The 17,536-nt window shown below is 35.4% G+C and overlaps 1 protein-coding gene across 1 annotated transcript in view; it reads left to right on the forward strand.

Annotated features, from left to right (window-relative positions):
* The window catches only part of LOC141377865 (uncharacterized), an 81,277-nt gene that overhangs the window by 34,944 nt on the left and 28,797 nt on the right, over positions 1–17,536 (forward strand). The window contains exon 4 of the mRNA XM_087284340.1: positions 13,389–13,560. The gene's annotated coding sequence lies outside the window, so the exon portion shown is untranslated. The remainder of the gene's footprint in view (positions 1–13,388; positions 13,561–17,536) is intronic.

Here is a 17,536-nt window from a genome sequence, read left to right on the forward strand (position 1 = left end):
CTCCAATGAATCCTAGAGTGGATTTTTTTTTCTGCAATTAAAATAATGTCACTCTTCAAGCAGACCCCATCCCTGCATTAGCAGCCCTCCCTTGAACCATGAAATACCCATTTATTACAGAAACATAAATTAAATTCATCATTCCTCACCACTCTCTCTCTCTCTCTCTCTCACTCTCCTCTGGCTTCCATGAGCACACCTAAAAGTGCTCGGCGCTCAACTCTTGGTGAGCTTTACTGGTGTAGGGCTTGAGAGTCCAGCCAGGCATTTGATGGCAGTTTAATCATTATTACTGCTCGCATGTCGGGAGCTCTCTTGGGAGCGGGGATGAAGAACTCCTTGGGAAGATTTCGACGTAATGAGGCTGACAGTCATGGCGGGGGACCTGTAACTGATTGCTTAATGCATGCAGATGAAATGTTAATGGGAAAGCCGCATGTTGAGACACAGTGGTTGAGAGCTTTGCTTAAAACTGCTAACGCCCCCCCCCAACATCCAATGACAGCACACAATTAAAGACATTACCACATCTGTCAACTCTTCTGCAAGTCTAGAGCAGACTTTCAGAGCTTTCTCTGAGAACATTTTAGAAGCAGCACCTGCAGAACATGCATCAAACTCAACTATATACACCCAGCTGGCACCTTGATGCCAAAACGTCATCAACAATGCAAATCGATTACATGACAATTGACATCTGAGATTGGCTTCAAAAACCCATCAAAAACTGTCCTGTAATTGATTTTTGACATTTTTTTTTTGTTCATGTCATGCTTGATGTCAATTTGATTTCATTAAAAAAAAAGGAATCATACCCAAACACTAGTAGGTGCAAGATATTTGATCAATGTGGAAAGTATTTCATTAAAGTTATCCTAAATCTATTTAACAACACCGATTCTTGTATTAGGACAATTTAGAAAAATCTTCTTTGGTCCACTTCAGATTTTGACTAATGTAAGGTTAATTTATTTAAGTGAATATGGCACACTAAAGTAAACTGTGACAAGTCATAGTCAAAAATACATAGTCATACAGTAGACTTAAAACTAATAGGAAGTGTAGAAGCTGTTGCAGTGAGTCTGTGAAGGGACTGAAGCTCAGATTTGAAAATTGCTGGTTGACAGCAGAAGCTACAAGTTATTTAAGGCTATAGGTGAACCATGAGTATTGAAAGTTTTGTAGAAATTGCCATACTAACACTTGTCTGTCATATGTTTGGTTGATTGTAATCCAATTTGTCTAAAATTTATTAAGATGGATTTGCTCTGACAGTTTAACTGTGAGATCTTGTTGTATTTTATTATCATTTGTCTCCATGGACCACAATTTAAATTTTTATTGTATGTTACTAATCATTCTGCTACAAAATTCAAACATTTCAAAGCATTTCTGAACACATTTACATGTCACTATTCAGTTACAGTCATAGCACCACTTGCTGGGAACAAGAAATGGCATGCAGGAAATTAACAGAAACACACAATCTAATCTGCTCCAAACTTCACATGTTGGATAAGACTCCTTGCCTAAAGATATCCGTATGTCAATATTTTACTACAGGTGCCAACATGCACTTTTCAATCTGAAACTTGATATTGAAAAGCAAGGCAGATGAATGAAAATATGAGAAACAGAAACATGACAAGAGAAGACAAGAGACAGTGAAATGACCAGTCTAGTGACTGTTATTTTTGTGGGTCTACACTACCTGACAAAAATCTTGTCGCCTATCCAAGTTTTGCAAACAACAAATACTAACTTGACTCAGAAGTGGCTTATACGAAAGGCAAAGGCCTCCAGATTACACTTATTTTATTTATTTATTTAGGACAGTAAAGTCTAAATAAATGTCACTTAAAAGAAAAAAAAAAGTACAGTATAGAATATAGGTGCAGTGGAAAAAGAATTAATATTGTGTATGACGCCCATGAGCTTGGCTGACTGAATCCATACATCTCTGCAATGACTCAAATAACTTATTAATAAAGTCATCTGGAATGGCAAAGAACGCGTTGTTGCAGGACTCCCAGAGTTCAGCCAGATGCTTTTGATTCATCTTCAATACCTCCTCCTTCATCTTACCCCAGACATGCTCAATGATGTTCTTGTTTAGTGACTGGGATGGCCAATCCTGGATCACATTGACCTTCTTTGCTTGCAGTAACTTTGATGCAGAGGCTGAAGTAAAAAAGGATCACCATCCTGCTGAAGAATTTGCCCTTTCCTGTGATTTGTAATGTAATGGGCAGCACAAATCTTCAGAACGCTAAGGCTGTTGATGTTGCCCTTCACTCTGCAGATCTATCGCACACCCCTACACTGAATGTAACCCCAAACCATGATTTTTCCTTGACAAACTTGACTGGTTTCTGGGAGAATCTTAGGTTCATGCGAGTTTCAATAGGCCTCCTGTAGTATTTGTGATGATTGGGATGCAGTTCAGCAGATGATTCATCGTAAAAATCTACCTTCTGCCATATTTCCAAATGATCAACTAGAAGTCAAGTTATTATTTGTTGCTATTACAAATGGGATCAACAACTTTTGTCAGGTAGTGTAAATTCTATTAACTGGAAAACAGTTTAACTGGAGAGCCATGTGGCTTTTAGAGAGTGCAAAACACTGTAAAACATCCAAACCCTAACCAACTATATAACACAAATTGACAGGAAGACAAATATTTGCACCAATGGAAGGCAATGGAATGAAACCATTTTAGGAATGGGTCTAAATATGTTTTTTTTTTTTTTTTACTTAATCTTTAATGGAGAAACTTGACCACCATGTTTTTAGAAAGCCAAATCATGAGTGAGACGCTGGTCAAGTATGTTTAGAAATAATACAAAGGCAGCAGAGTGCAATGAGAAAAGGTCTAGAGTTTTTTTTTTTTAAGTAGTACTGCTTTTATCTTGAAAGTCATGTTTTTTAGAAAGCTGCATCATGTGAGATACACAGCAGATACGAGTGCAACCATGAAACAAGTCTGAGTACTGCAAATTTAGAAAAATGATGAAAAGTGGAAAATTCTGGGTCTTGACCAGAAAATGGTTGGTCTGTGGGGAAACAAGATGGACCTCATTGGCTACTCTCAGACTAAAAGACATCATTTTGCAATACAATACAGCAATACATATATTGAATTTAAAATATATATCACATTTAAATGTCACCATATAACTGCAAGTTAACTACATTTATATATAATAACTTTAACTGATAAATATATTAGTAATTAGTTATAGATTAATTAAAGTTATAGTAACTAATATTAATCATAGTTCAAACAAATGCATTATTAACATCCAAATTCATGCTTGTTCACATTAACTATTACACTGTTAACAAACTAATGTTATTTAACTTAAATGATGTTCACTACTGTTGAGAAATATATAATAAATGTATGATTAATTGTTAATCATGTTAGTAAATACATTAACTCACTCATTTTTTTGTCGGCTTAGTTCCTTTATTAATCCGGGGTCGCCACAGCGGAATGAATCGCCAAATACATTAACTAATGGACCATTATTTGACAGTGTTACCTAATGCAATAATGTGCATCTTTTGTAAAGCTGCTTTTAAACAATTATTGTAAAAAGCATTATACAAATTGAACTGAATTTAATTATGAATGTACTCCTCTTCCCTCATTCAATTTATTAAAGACATCAACTTTTTTTTTACACAGTTTATCTAAACAATATTGCTAGAAAAAAAAGTAATATCAAATCAAATATATTTTTTTAATTAACCTTTGTCAAATGTTTAAGGTCGCTATACCACCCTGAAGTATATAATAGAGCAAGTAAATTTTTACACATAATAATTAAATATCTCATGACTCAATAAGTGCAATTCAGATTTATTTGAAGGCAAACATGTCTGATATACAATAATGAAATGATGTTTCACTCATATTTACCACAGATATCAAACATAAGAATACACTGTTAAAGAATTGCTGGTTTACACACAATTCCTTCAAACACAAATCGATTAGTCAACTTAATTGTTTTTTGTTTTTTTTAAACATTATTTAAACATAAAGCTATTAAGTTGTCCCTCAAAAATTAAGAACTGTACTGTTTCAGCTCATATTAAATAATAAGTTTGAACACGCAGCAACATTTTAAGAGTGTATAATCAGCAAAACATAAAATGGGCTGAATGGCATGCATTGTGGCGAATCTGCTATCAGTAATCAATGTTATATTGGAAATTATAATTCTGGGTTATGTTTGACATAAATGACAGTGATAATAAAATAATCTACTCAAACCAGACTCATTCTAAAAGATGACAATACATTTTTTAATAATTGTTTGTCAAAATATTAGGAGAGTTTCATGCTATTTCTACAATTAAACATAAAGCTCACTAAAAATCTGGCGTCACTAAAGACTCAAATATGCAATAATGACTGACCAAAAAAATAAAAAGTTTATTTTTAAATATAACTGTTTTACTTATGAATAATACATCTAATTCCATTTTTATCCCTTACATACCAAACTAACACTTACACAGAATATTTTGTACCTTTATTTATTTATTGAGGGATTATTTAGCATGTTCTTCCACACGAGGAGGCCCTTAAGAGGTGCTTTTATCAGATTTGGCTTGCTTCTGGGGCCAAACTTTCTTCAAAGAATACGTAAACAAACACACACTTTCACATAACCATTCCGGTTTGAGTGCCAGCAGCAAAAAGCTGCTTTGAATAATAGATAAAATTGTAGATAAAAGGTGTGACATTTCCGGTGCCATTCTTCTCCAGTGTTAATAAAAGGCTCTAATAAGAAGGTGACCTTTTTGGAATAGATTTGTAAATGTCACAAAGCAAGACCCTCTGTATGAAATTGGCAACTTGAACAGAAAGCAAGGGGGCTCGTTTTGCCTCATAAGAGATGTCGTCGCATGTGCTTCATTTATTATAATTATTTGTTGAATTGAAATATGATTAATTATCTTGTATTGTTGCTTTTACAGAAGGTCTGGTTCAGCAGCATTGATGTTCTTTTTTTGTTTTATATCATTACATTCTACTTGAGTGATGCATATTTCAGCTGTGTTTTCATGGCCTTCATTGGTTATGAACAATTCAATGACTCACATTTCAGCTGGATATTTATGACTGGCAAAGACAAGGAAGGTTGAGAGTTTTTTTTTTCCCCTGACCACAAGGGGCTAACATGAAGGCCAAGCAGACGTCTACTGCAGACGTTTTTATCTAAGGTGAAGTTTCCGAACAGTCTGCTATCCTCCCTCAACTTTTCAGCATTGAATATTAATGCAGCATTTTCTCTGACCTTGCTTAAAGGTGAAGAGTGTAATTTCTGCACTGCTATAAGGCTTCCTGCCCATTCAAACTCAATTGTGCCTCCTAAGATTTTTGAGACGAGCTGACTATGTATATTTTGCAACATAGGTTCATTCTGAAAACGTAGCCCTATATACATTTCTGGAGATTGTGAATTATGTAGCCAGGACTATGTGTGGCCGCATTTCATCTTTAAAACAAATGCTATGGGGCATTATGACAGAGTTCATTTTTGTGATTCACACTTACCAGCTGACCAGTTAAGACCAAAACAAAAGCTTAAAAATAAAATAAACAAGTAAACAACAGGGTGAGAATGTGGTAAAATCTGAAAACGTAGCAAACATTCAGGGGGCTTTTCTGGATTGCTTTTTAAAACTCTGCAGTTGGGTTTAGGGAAGTGGGTGAACAGGTCAATCTGTGCTTTTTAAATCACTATTGGTTGGGTTTAGGGAAGGGGGTGGTGGGGATCGGTCGGTGGTCAGTCAGTCAGTCAGTCGACAGCAATCTCTGGAGGATTCGTGAAAACAAAAACTGAAAAGAGTAGCTCCTGGGATGTATTTTGCTCTTTCCAGATATGTTTAAGGGGTACATAATCAGAATGAGCCTGAGTTGATATTTTAAAAAAAATTGTCTTATTTATAGTTAACTAAAAACGTAAAAGTTATATAATTTTACTAAATAGCACATTAGTAAACTAAATGATACTAATAAGTTATTAATAATAGAATTAATAAAATGCTTTTAAAAACTGACTAAAAATTTAACTAAAATGCAACTAAAGCTGAAAAGAAATAAACAGCATTCAAAATGGTTATTAATGATATCCAATAAAATCCATTCAATTCAATAATTTGAAAACTTTTTATTAAATATTTTAATTGCAATTAGGTTGCATTGAGTTTATAAAAAGTTAAAATATTTGTTGCAACACAAATAATTTGTATTATATAGTCAGACTTTTTAATATAAATTTACTATTTATGAAGTGAGTTCTCTTTCAAATAAATACATATTTAAAGTCTTAAAATATTATAACCCCTGTAATAAATGTGTGTGTGTGTGTGTATAGTTTTCTCCTACTTTTGTTTTATGAAAAGAAGATTTTTTTATCATTATTTCTAAACATAACAGTTTGTTCAGGAGCCAATCTTAAACAATTATTCCTTTAGAGGGCATTGATATTGACCTTAAAAAGCTTTTATTCTAGCTGGACTTTCTCCTGAAAAAAAAATTACAGGAAATACTGTGAAAAATGTCTTGCTCTGTTAAAAATAATTTGGAAATATTTAAAAAAGGAAATAAAAAAATCACAGAAGGCCTAATAATTTTGAATTTAACTGTATATATAAATTCTTATTCTTTCAGCTCACGCCCTGCATTTATTAGGGTCCCCACAGTGGAATGAACCACCAACTGGCCTTGATGTCTTTGAAGATTTGACGAAAAAAATAAAAATTGGTATTTCAGCATGAGAGCCGAAAGTGTCCAGACTCCAACCATGCTCTCACAAGCAGTTTCACAGGCTCATGTAGTTTACAACAACCACCGAAGTGTGAGTTTACAGCAGCCCAAAGCAATCAGCTCCTCCTCATCTGATACTGAGCTAGAAACAACCTGTGAGTCCTCTGGCTACACCTGATCTCATTTACACCACAATCATCATCTAATATCATATGCTGTGTCCAGTCATGTAAAATGCATAGTGAGTGCAATATAATCCTCTGCGCTGCCGAGTCAGCCTGAAGACCTCCGAACCCTGAATGAAGACACACTGAATTAATACTGAAGCCTGAGAGCCAAAGTGAATTCAAGATGCAGATGGCAATGGACTGTGTGTTTATGGCTGGCGATGAAGAGGTGGGAGAGTCTTAAAACATATGCAGCCGCTGTGGGTTTTTATATCTGAGCACCCATAACTTTTGATTTATTTACAGTTTTCCCCTTACTGTTTTCCTTTAAATATGAAGTGTGTGTGAGTTATTATGCAAGTGTATATGTACACACTCACCGGCCACTTTATTAGGTACACCTTACTAGTCCTGGGTTGAGCTCAATTTTGACTTCAGAGCTGCCTTAATCCTTCGTGGCAGAGATTCAACAAGGTACTGGAAATATTCCTCAGAGATTTTGGTCCATATTGAAATAATAGCATTACGCAGTTGCTGCAGATTTGTCGGCTGTTCCACCACATCCCAAAGGTGCTCTACTGGATTGAGTTCTGGTGACTGTGGGGACCATTATGAGTACAGTGAACTCATTTACATGTCTTCGAGAAACTAGTGGCGCAGTAGGTAGTGCTGTCGCCTCACAGCAAGAAGGTCGCTAGTTCGAACCTTGGTTCAGTTGGTGTTTCTGTGTGGAGTTTTCATGTTCTCCCTGCGTTCTTGTGGGTTTCCTCCGGGTGCTCTTGTTTCCCCCACAGTCCAAAGACATGCGGTACAGTTGAATTGTGTAGGCTAAATTGTCTGTAGTGTATGAGTGTGTGTGGATGTTTCGCAGGGATGGGTTGCGGCTGGAAGGGCATCCGCTACGTAAAAACATACTGGATTAGTTGGTGGTTCATTCCGTTGTGGCGACCACGGATTTATAATGGGACTAAGTCGATAAGAAAATGAATGAATGAATATATATCATACACACACAGGAGGCTAAAAATTCAAGAGGGCTAATAATTCTTACTTATATATTTCCCCCTAAAAAATGTATATTTGTATCTCAAAAAGTACAAACGTGTACCTCATAGTACCTTCATGGTACAAAAGCGTACCTTATGAAAAAGTACCACTACAGGGACAGGTTTTGTACCTCTATTTCTGAGTTAACAATTCACAGATTCTAATGGTCTGGTCAGAGCATGTCTCCAGTCAACAATTCATAGATTTAAATGAATAAATTAGACTTAGTGCCCATTTACTGAATTCAGAAGACTGACTCAAAATGAACTCAGGAAAGAAAGATCCTCAGAACTTGAGTAAGTTACTAATGGCATAATTTAGCATTTATTATTGTAAATGAAAATCATCGTTTAGTCACGACTGTCACTTGTTTGTGAGCTAAATACATTTTAAAATAGTGAGCTGTTTAAGTCCACTGTGTAAAACATCTGCTTGTGGACCCCTTTTTTATTTGTGCATTCGTGTCTGAAAGAGTTTGGTCTTTATTACCTAAACATAAAGTTAAAATAATACAAATTAATGGATCTTCTCAACTGATCTTGCACATACTAGATGTCTGTTTCCTCCAGCAATATCTGACGGCAATTCATAACTTTTTGATTTAGTGGCTAATTTTTATGAAATTTTACAATCTCATTTGTTCAAATTAGTTTGATTTACTTATCCCCCAATGACCATTGGGTTTAGAGGTTCGGTACTATGCCATTTTTAAAAAATGGTCCCACTTTATATTAAGTGTCATTATGACACTATGTATACTATGTATACTATGTACTTACATCAAAAAATAAATACAATGTACTTACTGTGTTTATAATGTATTTGAGAACACTTGTGGTGCTTTTGAGTTGGGATAGAGGTTGGGTTATGGACAGGTTTGGTGGTATGGGTAGGTTTAAGGGTGGGTTAAGGTGTAAGGGATGGTCAACAGTGTATTTACAAATGTAATTACAAAAGTTAATTACAGATGTAATTACATACATTTATTTAATCAAGCATAAGTACACACTAAATACATGTATTTACACAATAAGTACATTGTAACAAACTATTAGCTCCCGTGTAAGTACCTATTAGTTAAGGCCACTTAATTTAAAGTGGGACCAAATGTAAAATATTTACGCTTTCTCAAAAGATCAGGCTGGTTTCTTTTTAAAACGTAACATCTGTTGTTTGTTTGTGAATGAGATAGTGTATGGGTGTTTCCCAGCACTGGGGGTTGCAGCGGGAAGGGCATCCACTACATAAAACATATGTCATTATTGGTGGTTCATTTCACTGTGGCAAGTGAGTGACATTTGTTTTTTAAAAGAGTTTTTAATTTGAATAAATTCATTTTTAAAATCTGTTTATTCTGTTTTTGTGCTTATTGTTTGATACTTGTAGAAAAATAAAGAAAGAATGTCTGTGAAAACAATGATTATAATAAAAACATTTTAAACATCTGTTTTAAAAGATTTTAAAAACTTAATATAGCTAGAAAAATAATAAAACTATGTTTGAATTACTTAAAGCACAAGTTTCACTGAATAGTAGTAACTTAAAGTAGGTTGTGGATTATTGGAATTCATTCATTCATTCTCTTTTTGGCTTAGTTCTCTTATTAAGGGTCACCACAGTGGAATGAACCGCCAACTTATTTAGCATATGTTTTACGCAGTAGATGCCCTTCCAGCTGCAACCCATCACTGGGAAACATTCATACACACTCATACACACAGCTTACCCAACAGCCATCCCAAGAACCCGGAGAAAACCCACATGAACACAGGGAGAACATGCAAACTTTACACAGAAATGCCAACTGACCCAGCCGAGGCTCAAACCAGCAACCTTCTTGCTGTGAGGAGATTGTGCTACCCACTGCGCCACTGTGACACCTGGGTTGGATAAATACATTTTACTTAAAAAAAGGTTTGATGAACTTAAAACTACACGTTTAAAATTGATAAAATTGAGTTGATATTACACCGTTAACTTTTTTTGTAAATTACACAGTATTTGACTGTAATATGGACTGTATTTTACAGTGGAGCAGTTACATATGCAGTATGTTATTGTATTTTAAAGTTTCAATGTCAAAATAACTGTGTATTTTGCAGTATTGATATACAATACTGAAAATACATATAGAGCAAGATAAATGGTGCTGTGAATGTAATTTTTTGCTGTAATTCAGTTACAGTAAGTTACTGGTGAACTGCTGCCAGTAAGTGACTGCAAATTCAAAAAATATATATAGTTAACAGTGTACTTGAAAGTGCAAGTTGAGAACATGCAAAGTCTAGATTAAATTAAAATGAGGGCTTCCTGGTGGCGCAGTGGGTAGCACAATTGCCACACAGCAAGAAGGTTGCTGGTTTGAGCCTTGGCTGGATCATTTGGCATTTCTGTGTGGAGTTTGCAGGAGCACCTCCGGTTTCCCCCACAAGTCCAAAGACATGTGGTATAAGTGAATTGGGTAGGCTAAATTGTGTGTGAATGGGAGTGTATGGGTGTTTCCCAGTGATGGATTGCAGCTGGAAGGGCAATATTAATTAATAAAGGGACTAAGCTGAAAAGAAAATGAATGAATGAATGAATGAATGAATGAATGAACAAACGAACGAACGAACGAACGAACGAATGAATGAATGAAAATAAAAACGAGTTTGAAATACTCAAAAAGCTGATGCAAATAGTTGCCTTGATTTTTTTAAAGTAAAACATACACAGTGTACTGTCCATTTGTAAACACATTGGAGTGGATGATTACCAGTGAATTATGACTTATGTAAAATAATGTAACCATCTAAAATGGAAATGTACATCTAAGGGTCATTGTGGAGCTGTTTAATTTATCATAATATGTGCATAATGTTTTGCATTCTCAGTGTGTGTTGTTTTGCTGTACTCAAGTGTGTATATTTGCAAGTCCTTGTTTTTATGCCGTATGTACTTTGCTCTCAAGCAAGGTTGTTTTTACTGAATCCTGCTCTCAAGTAAAGTGGACCCCGGGGCTCAAACCATTGTGAACAGAGTGCCAAACTGCTACAACATACTTCTATGCCCACAGACACACCTACACAGAATTTGACTTCCATGCATGCAAATACAGCCATTCTTCAATCTGATAAGACTCATGCTCACTAATGGGGCATAATATTTTAGAGCATTTTAGTAAAAGCGCTCACGGGACATATCTCTGAGCTGAGAGATTCACAAGATCCAAAAGAGAAGAGATGAACGCCATGAGTCATTTCAGCCATTTCATCTTCATTTGCTCAGTATTTTACTACCTTGATACTTTGATGTGTTCTGTACGGAGTGTAAGTGGGTTTCTGAGCTTCTGTGAACAGAGGTCACAGGTGACTCACACAACCTTTCAAATCAACATATGCTAACAGGAATGTTGTTTAGCAAAGCAATCGTTATAGCAGTTTTAGAACAACTTGGGGGTTTGTAAAAAGTGAACATGTATCCATTTTGTGGTGTAGTATTTCTTTAAGAACACACTTTGATGTTAATAAACAGCCTAAATTCAATATTTGACTAGAGAGAGAGAGTGATATTAAAGTCATAATTTATGATCACTTTCAGATCGGGTTACATTCACACTGTGAGGATTGGTGCTCAAATTAGTTTTTTTTTTTTTTTTTGCCAGTGTGAATAACTTATTTAATCAGAATAAGTTTAATATTATTAATTTGGCCATTTTCACAGACAACAGTAGTGTGTTTTGTGAAAAATAAATGGTTGTTTTGCTAGTACTAAAGTGCATGTGATTGTATGTGATTGAAAACACTAATAAGTCATTTACCTCAAGCTCTTCATGTCTTTTTATAGCTCAGTGCCAGCCTTGCTGAAAAGCAGATTTGAATTTAGCAGCTGATTGCATGACACACTGAGAGTTCTAATCACACCCGTGTGATTGTTCGCTACTGAGAGAAGCCAAGGCTGACCACACCCTCTCATGACCATTAGGCAACCAGTAGACAGCATGTACTGCATGCATGTATTGGCAAATTATTCATGTGCTCAGTGTAAGTGAATGGTCACATTTCATTTTCTTATGCTCCATAGTGTGGACAGAGATCATTTTTCCAAAACACATAAAATTGCCAATATGGACAAGAAAGAGTTTCTTATTAAAACGTCTTTGTGCACCATACGAGTGGACTGGGAGCAAACTGTCCATTTAAAATGATCTCTATATGGTTCTGCACAAATATGACTGCAACATGCCCCAAAGAAATATGAATTAAAAAAAAAAAAAAAGATAGGTCATGATGTCACAAGATGTGGCCTTAAAAAACACTAAATTAATAATTTTTCTTTTCATTGTCAAGGTGGTGCCCATTACAGTTCTGAACAGAAAATATTGTTAAATCACCTGAATGCACTGAAAAGTCGTCAACTTAGAATTATAATGTGAACATATGAAATGAACTGCAGTTCCATCAAAACATTCCATCAACAGTTCCATCAAACTTCCAGCTCAATTTATCCAGTTGTAAGACCTTAAACATTCTGAGAATATTAATTGCGCAGTAATATTGTGTTAGAACATCAAATGTGGCTTCTGTAAATAGTTTTGCATTGCTGGTTTTATTGCAATCTGCAAAACACGTCACCATTTTTCTCAGAAAGCATATTTCTAAAGGTGATCTTGACTTGAAATTTTCACCAGATGTTAATAACAACCAAACAAATACTTTTATGAAAAGACAACAGTATTAATTAGTTTAAAAATTAAGTTATGTGTAAAAAAAGGAAATGACACGGGGGGAAAGTATTCAACACATGAAGAAAGGAAGGTCTAGAAAGGCAGTGAAAGCCCAGACGGCAGCTGAAATCTCTCAGTAGTTATTCAGCAACCCTTTGCTCTTTTTCATTGTAAATGAATACTTGCTGCTTCAGTCCAACATCTACAGTACATTATCAGGATGATGAAGATGAAACAAGAGTGGATATTTCAGCAAGACAGTGATCCAAAACACAGCCAAGGAAACTCTGAAATAGTTTCAGAGAAAGAAAATCAAGCTGTAGAATCGCGCAGGCAATCACCTGACTTAAATCCAGCAGTAAATACAAGATAATGACCAGTTTGAATAGACGAGACCCACAGAACCATCAAGAGTTTTTACACTCTGTTGGTCTGTGAAAAAACTCACATCTGAGCAATACATGTGACTTCATTCTCCACATGGGTGTTGTCTTCAAGCTGCCTTATATATTTCTAATATATCTTTAGAAATATATTTTCTGAGAAAAATGATGATGTGTTGAACATTTATTACCCCCACTGCATATACTGCAGAAAATATAACAATCACCTATTGAACTGCTCGAAGTTACATTTTCCAAGGTCAGAGGTTGATGTTTATTTCTTCCCTTGATTTCAGTGTATGAGACCGAGGCCTGTTGATGAGCATATGATATTACATCAGGCTGCAGATGGAAGATGAAGTGTGAAAATGAAGCGACCTGTGGGAGTCTCGCAGAGGAAATCAATATTACTTTCTTTGGAATCCTCTCACCATCTGTGAGGTACTGATTCCCATCTCTGTGATGCCGGTAAGCACAAACTCAGCTATATGTGTGCTTAGCACTGATGAAATATTGGTGATATTTGCCATTGTTTGATCATATATCATATATGAGTGAGCTAGTGAGATAAACGAACAACTCATAACCAGCCTCAGCATGACTCACTGAGCTGATGCCCAGTCAACATAGCGAAGGTTCAGCTCCTGTCTTTAAGCTTATCAGACAGATGCAGGGTGACCAGATGCTATATTATTAATATATGAGTGCATATTTTCAGCAAAACAATACTCTATTTTTTTTTCTTGCTAACTAGCCTGTTTTTAATACTGAAGAGTCTGAGAAAAGTAAGATTCCTAAAACATACAGCTGAAATACTGGGAAAACAAGATGTCTGGTCAGGCTAGCCAGATTAGTTTTAAACCTATGAGGTATTCTCAGGGCTTGACATTAACACCCGCCAAATGCGGGTAAATTTCAGTTATGGAAGGTAATACGGTCACTCTCGCTAGCCACTTTGGCTGATTGGAAATAATGTTCAAATTGTAGTTTTCTTAAAAGCAGACAATAAAGATGGCCCAATGCAAACGTGATCTTAGAATTGAGAAGCAGCATAAATGGTAAAAATAACTGTTCGCACGAGCAAAAGAAAGCAGGTAAATACCGTATGAAAGGATGATAACTTGCGCAAGCAAAGGTGATGCGCGGGACTGTTTAAAAAGTGTGTGCGCTCCTTCCACGAAGCTTGGAAACGCAACTGGTTCGATCATGTTTCTTTAAAATAGACTTGACAAAAGGTGATGCTCGTGCACCCATAGCCCTCCGTCTTTCAGAAGCTCCAGATTTTTTTATTTTTATTTATTTTGTTAGCAGCAGCGGTTGCTTTCACCTTCACCATTCTTTGAGTTTGAACAGATTACAACAGTGTGCTGATGCCAGGTTTAACAACCACATTACCACCCAACTTCTGAGTCCTCATATGGAAATGCCTCAATTATTAAAAAAAAAAAAAAAAAATATATATATATATATATATATATATATATATATATATATATATATATATATATATAAATGGATCAATATAGGGACCCAGGGAGCGAGAAAGGAAGAGGTGTTCTGTGGTTGGCTGTGTGGGTTGGAGGAAGAAGATCAGCTGAGCTAAGTAAAGGTGGAGCGAGTGTTTACTGAGACGCGACATGCCATAATAGCGAAGTGTCCTAATAAAGAGAGTTGTTTACCAGAAAATCTTGGACTACTTGAATGTTCTCTCCGTGAGTAAAATGTATTTCAGATCTGCTACGTTCAACATCTTCACGTCAAATCATCTGAAACAGAACTGAAATCCCAGTATTATCAAAAGTTCTTATGGACCCCACAGACACTTTCACAACATTAATGCGACCATCCTTTCATTTTCCCACATGGTGTGTTTTTCACATGCTTTCTTTTGCTTAAAATTATTTCTGTTAATATGGTTTAATTATATATATATATATTTTTTTTTTACAAAAAGATTGCTTTATTAGGAGATTAACTTCCCATTTAGTTACAGTTTTTTCCAATTGTTTACACACAATTACTTGTACTTCAGAAACAATGACTACAACAAATAACTGATGCACCAATCCCTGAACCAATTCTGCTAAACTACATGCACAATTCCTGCTTTACACTCAAATTGCAGGTTTAAAACACTTTTTTTTTTTTTTTTACTTTACACACAATTCTCTGCATTTGGCACAATTTTCATGCAGAAAATGTCTCGTTTTCACAAAGAACACACTGTCATTCAGAATTATAAAGTCAGTTGCTCTACTTTGCATACTAACTCATCACATAGGTAAACACCTGTCACACATAAATGCAATTTAGAAATCAGAGCTCATCTCATATTCTCCATTCCTTAATCCTATTACAGTAAAAAAAAAATTCTGCCTGGGGATGGAAAGTGTATGACCGAAATCCACTTTTTTTTTTTTTTTTTTACTGTAACTATTCAGTAAATACTTCTGTTGATGGCATATGTAGACCACGTTATGTGCAACTTTGTGTTAGTTGGGATGAACATTGTGTACACTGTTTTTATGGCAAAAAATACAGTAAAAAAATTTTAGTAGCATGTATTTGTGTGTTTTGTATAAAAACAGTATTCTGAAATATTTTACAATGCACTTATGTAGGTCTATGTACTGTCTGTAGTAAGTGTAACACTGAATAAAAGCCTTATAGTAAGTCATTATGATGAATGGAGAAGAAGGGGTCAAAGAGTTTTACATTAAGCACATCAGTGTTCAACTGTTCTTCTAAATGTCTATTCATGTGATGGCTTGTGTGTGTCATTTGAAAACAAAACCCCATTTGAAGTAGAAATTACATTGTTTTGAATGCAAGGCTTGATTTTGCAGGAGAATTTAATGGATTTGCCCAATGTTTGTGTGTGTGTGTGTGTGTGTGTGTGTGTGTGTGTGTGTGTGTGTGTTTTGTGATTTGTGTGTAGAGTTCTGACAATATGAGACCTGCTTTCAGAAAATGTGTGTAAACAACAGGGAAAAACTGTAATTGGTGATCTGAGAACTTTAGCCAGGACACAGACTATCCATTGTTTTTAGTACATGACAATAATCATTTTTAAAATGTTTTTTTTTTTTTTTTTAAGAAAAGTTGTTGAACGAGAGGTGTTTGAATACAGCTATATTTTGCTTGCTTTGACACATTTTTTAAAATGTATGACTAAGAAACAATAATTTACTTTGGCTGTGGTCAGAGATAAATTAAATGATTGAATCCTTAATTTTGAGCCCTGAAAAGTTAAGTGAAATAAAAACTAATTGCAGTGTGACACTATGAAACCACAACCCATTTAATAATGCACAATGAGCAAGGTCATACATGAAACAAAAAGTGGACTTAACACAAAATCTAAATCAAGTAATTTTAGCATGTTAAAGTCATATTTATGCATATAAAATCTATTTTTTCCAACAATAAAATTGTGGCTGGAAAAAATGGCAAGTGGCTAGTAATGTTGGAAATCTAGTGGCTGGTGATCAAAAAAAGTTAACGTCAAGCCCTGGGTATTATATATTAATACAATCCCACCATATCTTAACCCCCCAGTACCCAGTATAACTGAAGCCAAAATTAAGAATAATTGGTGATGTCAAAAAAAAAAAAAAAAAAAAACAATTATTGGCATCATGAATGTGCAGCTGACAAATTTGCAGCAAATACATAATCCTATCATGTCAATATATACCAAAATCTCAGAGGAATTTTCCACTACCTTGTTGAATCTATGAAGGATTGGCAAGTTCTGAAGGCAAAAGATGGTCCAATCCGGTACTAGTAACATGTACCTAATAAAGTGGCCAGTGAGTGTATTGTCCCTTTAATATTGCTGCTGCTTACTTTAAAGCAATCTATCATATAAAGTAGTGGACATGACTGCTGTGATGATTTGCAGAGCTTGTGCAAACATATTTCTATTTTTTTTTTCTCACGTCTGTCATTTTTGCTTGTGTTTACTTTGCTATTGAGAGAAACACACACAACACACATTTTTATATTCATCTAAACAGCACTGCCAGAACCACGGGCGACTTTGGGACGGATATTAAGAGATAGCGAACATCAGCTATAACATAACCTATTTTTACCCCTAAGCAAACAACAAAAAGGAACTTTGCTTTTAGTGTGTCAGGTTTTTTATTCGGCTAATATTCCCTCAGTCTGTGCACCATCAGGCATATGTCCGAGCATATTAGTCCAGTCAGGTAGAACAAAAATGACACAGTGAGCATTGCTCAGTCATGGGGGGTTGAGTGTGAATCATTACGCCCCCACAGGCTCTGCTGATAAAGACCACCCTATTGTGTGCCCATGCCTGGACTGGGTAATTGGACCGGTGAGGTAAAAATGGCCACACGGACTCCAGAAACACGGAATTAACTGCATATTGACAGAGTAAACTTGGCAGATTCCCAGGGCTGAATGTTGATTTTTT

Source organism: Danio rerio, chromosome 15 (assembly GCF_052040795.2).
Source record: "Danio rerio strain M-AB ecotype USA chromosome 15, GRCz13ab, whole genome shotgun sequence".
Lineage (NCBI taxonomy): Eukaryota > Metazoa > Chordata > Actinopteri > Cypriniformes > Danionidae > Danio > Danio rerio.